Genomic DNA, 8,257 nt, shown 5'->3' on the forward strand with positions numbered 1-8,257 from the left:
CAAAAATACTGGAGTGGATTGCCATTTCCTTCTCCAGGGGATCTCCCTGACCCAGGAATTGAACCCAGATCTCCTACATTGCAGACAGATTCTTTACCAACTGAGCTATGTGGTCTAGTGGTTAAGAATCTGCCTTCTAATGCAGGAGACCCAACTTCAAGCTCCCCTGGTCAGGGAACAAAGGTCCCACATGCCATGGAGCAACTAAGCCTGTACATCACAACTGGAGTGTGCATACTGCAATGAAGATCCCACATGCGGCAGCTAAGACCTGTTGCTGCTGCTTAGTCACTCAGTCGTGTCCGACTTCATAGGATCCTATGGACTGTAGCCCACCAGGCTCTCTGTCCATGGAATTCTCCAGGCAAAAGTACTGGAGTAGGTTGCAACGCCCTCCTCCACAGGATCTTCCCAACCCAGGGATCGAACCCAGGTGTACTGTATTGCAGGCAGATTCTTTACCACTGAGCCACCAAGGAAACCCAACTAAGACCTGACACAGCCATATATAACTAAAATAAGTAAATAAATGGATGTAGTTGTGTTCCCCCACCACCACCAAAAAGAAACAAATCTGTCAAGAAAAAAAGGAGCTGTGTGATTTACTTATTAAAGAAATAACATAAACTTATCTCACAGTTCTAGAAACTAAAGTTCAAGGTCAAGGCAGGATTGGCTCCTTTTATGGACTGAGAGAGAATCTACTTCATGCCCCTCACCTAGCCTCTAATGGTATGATGGCAATTCTGTGTGTTTGGTCTAACAGGTGCATCACCCTGACCTTTGCTTTACTATTCACATGGCCCTCTCCCAGTGTATCAAGGTGCAAGTGCTAGTCACTCAGTCGTGTCTGACTCTGCGACCACATGGACTGTAGCCCACCGGGTTCTTCTGTCCATGGGATTTCCCGGCAAGAATATTGGGATGGATTAGGATGGATATAGGGTGGATTGCCATTTCCTTCTCCAGGAGATCTTCCTAACCCAGGGATTGAACCCCCGTTTCCTACTTTGCCGGCAGAGTCTTTACTATCTGAGCCACCCTGCATCTAAATGTCCCCTCTTTATGAGATCATCAGTCACACTGGTTTAGGAGACTACTTACACTAATATGACTTCATTTTAACTATTTACATTTGGAGTGATCCTATAGGTCGACCACACTGTGAGATACTAGGGGTTACAACTGCAGCATATGAATTTAGGGTGGGGGGTTCACAATTCAACTGGTAACAGGCACAAAAGTCATGTTGCGATCTACAGAGTCAGCCTCCCAGGCCATAGAGCTGGTTAAAGTCGGGAGTGGAGTCAGACTCTGAAGAGGTGAGTGGAAGATTTCCCCCCACATAAAGCTAAGGAGCATCCCAAAATGTGTCAGTCTGGGTTATGAGGAGGAAAAGCAAGGAGACAGAAATGAATGAGCCTGTGAGGTGGAAGGAAAATCAATAAAATGATGTCCCAGGGTGGGGGGGTGGGGTGAAGAAAATGTTTCAAGGAGGAGAGATCACTGTGTTGAATGCTGCTGATGAGTAAAGTAAGATTACTTCAACATTATCACATTTTGAGGCCCTTTGAGATTGTAGACTGCTCAGCAATACCTGTGAACTATCAGGTTGGCCACTGTAACTACCACTTATCTTGTCAGAAAATCCTATGCCTTGGAATCATTTTCCAGTATCTGAAGACACACATTTGAAGCCAGTTGGGTCACCTCAGCTCAGTTGTGAGTCCCTCTTGATGAGTAAGAGCAGCTTATATGGTTCTAGCACAATATTCAGTCCAGGAAAAGCCTGGGTAGATTGACATTGCTCTTTTCACTACAGTTGGCCCACTGCCACGATGCCTACCAAATGAAGAATAAATGGTTTGGTATTAAGGATTGTCAACTAATATATAACCCAGAAGGGTTAACTTGACACTAAGCCTACTTGACTTTTTTTTTTCTTTTTAAGAATATAATCAAATCACAAAGAACAAAGAAGTATGTTCATAGAGAACTCTTGCTGACCCCAAAGGAAAGAATGCCCCAACCATTTGCCTTCCCGCAAGCAGGAATAAGGGAGGAGGACTCATTAGAGGGAGAACAGTTCTCTTCAGTGTCCTTGACTAAAACAGAGTGACTGAGGCTCTTGGTGGATCACATTCTTGGGAGCTACTCAGATCAGGGCAGGTGGAAAAGTTTCCAATAGACTACCTCTGTGTCCTAATGAGACCACTGAGAGAGCAGGGCTAGGCTGTACGGGTCAATGGACTCCATTTTGCCAATGAGTGATGGGGCATTGGTGGACAGACCCCAGGCATCTTAGGGGTCACTGTTCTGGGCAAGACGCCAAAACTGGAGCGTGTTCAACTGCTGCAAAGGGCTACAAAGAATCGGCAGGGGGCCTGAGGGCAAATACAGACGTCATGGTGTTGGGTCAGATAGAGTGTAGAAATGAGGAGGCCACAGGGCACACACGCTATGTGGTCTGGCCCTCCAGAGGTCAACCAGGGGTTTGACGGGCAGGCCAGAGGGCAGGCAGCAACGGCAGGAAGCCAGCTCAGCAGCCCCAGGTGTGGAGGTCAAGCATAAGGCCCTCAGGAAATTTCCAAGTGTGGGGAAGGACGAGGATTCTCAAAAAACAAGCCTGCTGTAAATGGAAACACATGCCCTTGTGAAGGAGGGGACCGCTGGAGCTGTTGTTCAACCTTGAGTTCTGGTCTTTTCTACTCTGTGAGTAGTGTCAAATGCCAGGTCCAGATGGTCTCTCCTGAGGCCTGCAGGTGGAGCTGACAACTGGCAGCCAGCTGAGGTGGGTGTGCCACCCTGAGGAGAGGAGGGACCACGACTCCCCCACCCCCATTACGTCTGCACTGGAGGGTGAGCTGAGAGCAGGATGAGGCAGTCCGCCAACCCCACCCCTGATTCCTGCCTCTCCCTTCTTGCTTGTCTCATTATTATTAATGTCCTTATCATCAGTATCAGTTTATTGAATGCTCCCTGCGCAATACAATGCACTTGGTTTTTTGCCTTTGTTTCATGTAATGCTCTATAAACAAGGCGTGTGTGTGTGTTAGTTGATCAGTCATGTCTGACTCTTTGCAATCCTGTTTCCTTCTCCCGTAGATACACTTATCATCATTTTGCAGATGAAGATCCTTAAGTCAAAGAGTATGAGAAATTTGCCCAAATTTGCTCATTTGGGAAAAGACAGACCTAGACTCAAAGCCTATTCAGTGTTACTCCAGATCCCTTGTCTTCCTAGATGGCTCAATGGTAAAGAATCCACCTGCCAATGTAGGAGAAGCAGGAGGTGCAGGTTTGATCTCTGGGTTGGGAAGATGCCCTGACGAAGGAAATGGCAACCCCTTCCAGTATTCTTGCCTTGGAAACCCCATAGGCAGAGGAGCCTGGTGGGTTACAGTCCATGGGGTGGCAACAAGTTGGCCAAAACTGAGTTGCACACACACCAGAACCCTTGGGCATGTGATGGGGCAGTCACAGAAGGCATGTTTGGTTTAAGAGGCTGTGGTCACCATTTCATACTTTCTAATAATTTTTTGACAAAAGCTTGCATTTTCCTTTTCCCCAGGGCCTCACCATTTAGATGGCCGGTGCTGCTCAGACCTTTGACTGTTTACTGTACTTCACTGCCTTCACCCCACCACAGACTCCCATCCATTTGTAAAATTGAGGAGAGTTGATTTTCCAAGGCAATTTAACTTTACCTAATCTGTCATTAATTTTTGCCTGAAAGGAAATGGGAAAAGATACTGGCTGGATCCAGAGGGTGACTGCAGTTTTGCATACGGGGTTTGGAAAGTTGAAGGAACTGCATAGGTATAAGAAATTGTGAATGAAATCTTTTTTTAATATAGTTGCTTATTTGGCTGCACCGGATCTTAGTTGTGGCATGTGGGGACTTTAGATGTGGCCTGTGAACTTTTAGCTGTGGAATGTGGGATCTAGTTTCCTGACCAAGGATCAAACCTGGGTGTCTTCCACTGGGAGCTCAGAGTCTTAGCTACTGGACCAGCAGGGAAGTAGTTGTGAATGAAATCTTAACCAAAGATTCTTGCACATCAGGATATGTTTACATGGGTTTGCCTGGGAAATCTCATGGACAGAAGAGTCTGGGGAAGGTGGGGGCGCTACAGTCCATAGGGTCGCAAAGAGTTGGACACAACTGATCATGTGCACATGCCAGACCCCTTGAGTATGTGACAGGGCAGTCACATCACAGGTTTATAGAGATGTGATAAAGATGTGATATCTCCATAAATGTTTGCAAATTAAAGACATTCAGCCAATCACCTGGATGGTTTGCACAGGAAAGTGAATGCATCCAATAACTCGATCAAAATCACTACAGTTTCCTGTTTCCTCTCTGCTGGACCACCTCTGGTGTAAAACCCTCAAGGTCAGAGCCAATCCTTCTCCCAGCCGGCTCTGGCCCCGAGGAGGAACATTAATTTGCTGACCTGGGACACCCTGTCATGCAGACATCCTCTGCCTTTCTCCCACACCACTGTTTATCAAAAGGACTTAGATGAAGATATCTCTGAGCAAGGACACAAGACACATATACAAAATTAAGCACAGGTCTATGAGCATGGTCACCTGAGAGCTACAAGCTAACTTTTGGCTTTTTTATCAACCTGATGAAGAGGACTTACCTCAGCAATTTCTGCTTGAACTAAAGCATTTGTTTTTTTGCCCAGGAAATAGTCACTGATTGTGGGTACAGTGACAGAGAAGAGCTTTTCAGATGAAACATGATGGTTTCTGAGTGCTGGCATCCACGGTTATTCACACCAACGTGAGTTTAAGGAAAACCCTGTCCCTGTGCAAACCCAGTGAGAGCAGACTGCTGCTCAGACTTCTTTCACTTACGTTGGTGGTGGTGGTGTTTAGTAGTGAAGTCCTACCTGACTCTTGTGACCCTGTGGATTATAACCCACCAGGCTCCTCTGTCCATGGGATTTCCAAGGCAAGAATACTGGAGTGGGTTGTCATTTCCTTGTCCAGGGGAACTTGCTGGCCCAGGGATCAAACCAGTGTCTCCTGCCTTGGTAGACGGATTCTTTTACCAATGAACCACGAGGAAAGCCCTCTCCTGCCTTCATTCAGTTCAGTTCAGTTCAGTCGCTCAGTCGTGTCCAACTCTCTGCGATCCCATGAATCACAGTACGCCAGGCCTCCCTGTCCATCACCAACTCCCAGAGTTCACTCAAACTCATGTCCATCGAGTCGGTGATGCCATTCAGCCATCTCATTCTCTGTCGTCCCCTTCTCCTCCCACCCCCAATCCTTCCCAGCATCAGAGTCTTTTCCAGTGAGTCAACTCGTCGCATGAGGTGACCAAAGTACTGGAGTTTCAGCTTTAGCATAAATCCTTCCAATGAACACCCAGGATTGATCTGCACTGGTTGGATCTGCTTGCAGTCCAAGGGACTCTCAAGAGTTTTCTCCAGCATCACAGTTCAAAAGCATCAATTCTTCGGTGATCAGCTTTCTTCACAGTCCAACTCTCACATCCATACATGACCACGGGAAAAACCATTGCCTTGACTAGATGGACCTTGGTTGGCAAAGTAATGTCTCTGCTTTTTAATACACTATCTAGGAGGGTCGTAACTTTCCTTTCAAGGAGTAAGCGTCTTTTAATTTCATGGCTGCAATCAGCATCCGCAGTGATTTTGGAGCCCAAAAAAATAAAGTCTGACACTTTCCACTGTTTCCCCATCTATTTCCCATGAAGTGATGGGACCAGATGCCATGATCTTTGTTTTCTGAATGTTGAGTTTCAAGCCAAACTTTTCATTCTCCTCTTTCACTTTCATCAAAAGGCTTTTGAGCTCCTCTTCACTTCCTGCCATAAGGGTGGTGTCATCTGCATATCTGAGGTTATTGATATTTCTCCCAGCAATCTTGATTCCAGTTTGTGCTTCTTCCAGCCCAGCGTTCCTCATGATGTACTCTGCATATAAGTTAAATAAGCAGGGTGACAATATACAACCTTGACGTACTCCTTTTTCTATTTGGAACCAGTCTGTTGTTCCATGTCCATTTCTAACTGTTGCTTCATTACTGTTTCACAAAATATTAAAGGCCATTCTAATTCTTACAATACTTCTGCCGAAGAATAACGTGAAAATTAGCTCTTACAGAAAATTGGGAATTCATCTTTGTGACCCAGAATACCAGTTTAGACTAAGCAAAGACTAAAGTTAACATGTACTATTATTATTTGATCTTATTTATTTGTTACTCTTAGAACATCTCATATCTGGTATTTTTCTTTTAGCACCCTCTTCCTTTTTTCTTAGAATGCTGTCTCTTCAGAGCAATTTGCTGATGTTTCATTGCAAAACATGTGGAGTAAGAGACATTGAATCTTGAGTGCTTTGGTCCTAGGTTTCTAACCTTTGTTTAGGGACTTTCTCATAACATACTAGCAGACATCATCTGTTTTAGAAACACTGAAAAGTTTGTGGATTCTGATAAATCTTTTGGGCTCCAGGTGAAAAGGCACGGTAGTATCAGTGAGTTCTGGAATATTCTTCTCCTGTTTTTAATGATGACCAAATTGAAAACACTCAGGTTAGCATTCATGATGCAACTTGATACAGATTTGCACTTTCTTTCTCCAGTCCTTCCTGGTCTGTAATAGGAATGCCCCTTATTTTGTAGCAGGCAAACTCTTCCATAGCTCAAGGCAGTTTGCTTCAAAAGGAAACCCTGCTTGTCCTTCCCACCACTGATTCAGACCACACCACATAACCCTTCTGTTCTTCACCCAGAGAGTCAGCAGCAACTTCTGTGGCCATAGATGCACTTCTCTTAAAAGGTACGAAGCTTTTGTTCATCATCCACTTCAATGAGTTTCTGACCAGTGGTCAGGAAGGAGATGGGTTGGGTTTTATTCCGAAGCAGCCTACCACCTCTGAGGCACCACAAAAAAGATGAGTAAATGTGTATTAAGCCATGAAGCTTCTGATTTAAAAAATGTGACTGGTGTTAAAACATATTATTTTTATTGTAGGAAAGATTCCATGTATCTTTCCATTCGTATCCACATACACATAATCAAGCAGAAGAGAGAGGCAATGATTGAGTTGTTTTGTGTCCTAGATGATTCACCTGAACTATCCCGAAATGTCAGGGAAAAGGGCATCTCTGTTAAGAAAGAAGTAATATTTCTTCTACATTAGTCAGATAATCCTGATTTTACTCCTCAGTTGCTCTTTTATTTTTCTATTTAGACATTTGAAATAGACTTTATTTTTATACTAGTTTTAGATTTACAGGAAAATGAAGAAGATAGTTCAGAGAGTTCTCATCTGTCCTACCCTCAGTTGACCCTATTATTAACATCATATATCAGTATGGTGTACTTCCCACAATTAATGAACAGATGATGCAGGAGAAGGGGACGACCGAGAATGAGATGGCTGGATGGCATCACCGACTCTGTGGACATGAGTTTGAGTGAACTCCGGGAGTTGGTGATGGATAGGGAGGCCTGGCGTGCTGTGATTCATGGGGTCGCAGAGAGTCAGACACGACTGAGCGACTGAACTGAACTGAACTGAACTGATGCATTAGTTTTGACTAAAGTCCATACTTTATTCAGATTACCTTCTTTTTTCCCTAACATCTTGTTCCTTTTCCAGGATTTCATCTAGGACACCATATTGCATTTAATCATCATGTCTTCTTAGACTCCTCTAGGCTACAAGAGCTCCTCAAACTTTTCCTTGTTATTGATGACCTTGACAATTTGAGGGAGTATTGGTCAAGAATACTGTAGGATGCTCCTCTGCTAGAATTTGTCTGAGGTTTTTCTCATGATTAGACTGGGATTATAAGATTTAGAGAGGAAGATTGCAGAGAAGTGCCATTTTCACCTTATCATATCACGTTTACACACTATCTACATAGCTTATCACTGCTGATGTTGACCTCAGTCACCTGGCTGAAGTAGTGTTTGTCAGGTTTCTCTACCGTAAAGTTACATTATTTATCCCCCTCCCTTTCCATACTTTGATTTTGGGGAGAAAGTCTCTATACACAACCCACACTCTTAAAGAATGATGGGTTATGCCATCCTACTCCTTTAGGGTGAAGTGCATGCATAAATTAGTGTGCTCAGGACATTTATCTCTTCTCTCCCACTTATCATTTTATTTATTCATTAATTTATATCAGTGGAGACTCATAGATATTTGTCTCTTTTTTGAATTACAATCTACTACTACCTTAATGATTTTTTGGT

The 8,257-nt window shown here is 44.2% G+C and overlaps 1 pseudogene; it reads right to left on the minus strand.

The window, feature by feature from the left end:
* Positions 1–6,282: 6,282 nt before the first annotated feature.
* Positions 6,283–7,682, minus strand: LOC129538570 (small ribosomal subunit protein eS6 pseudogene; annotated as a pseudogene).
* Between the last annotated feature and the right edge of the window lie 575 nt (positions 7,683–8,257).

The sequence above is a fragment of the Moschus berezovskii genome, chromosome 2 (assembly GCF_049115385.1).
Source record: "Moschus berezovskii isolate FMDL1 chromosome 2, NW_MosBer_1.0, whole genome shotgun sequence".
Classification (NCBI taxonomy): Eukaryota; Metazoa; Chordata; class Mammalia; order Artiodactyla; family Moschidae; genus Moschus; species Moschus berezovskii.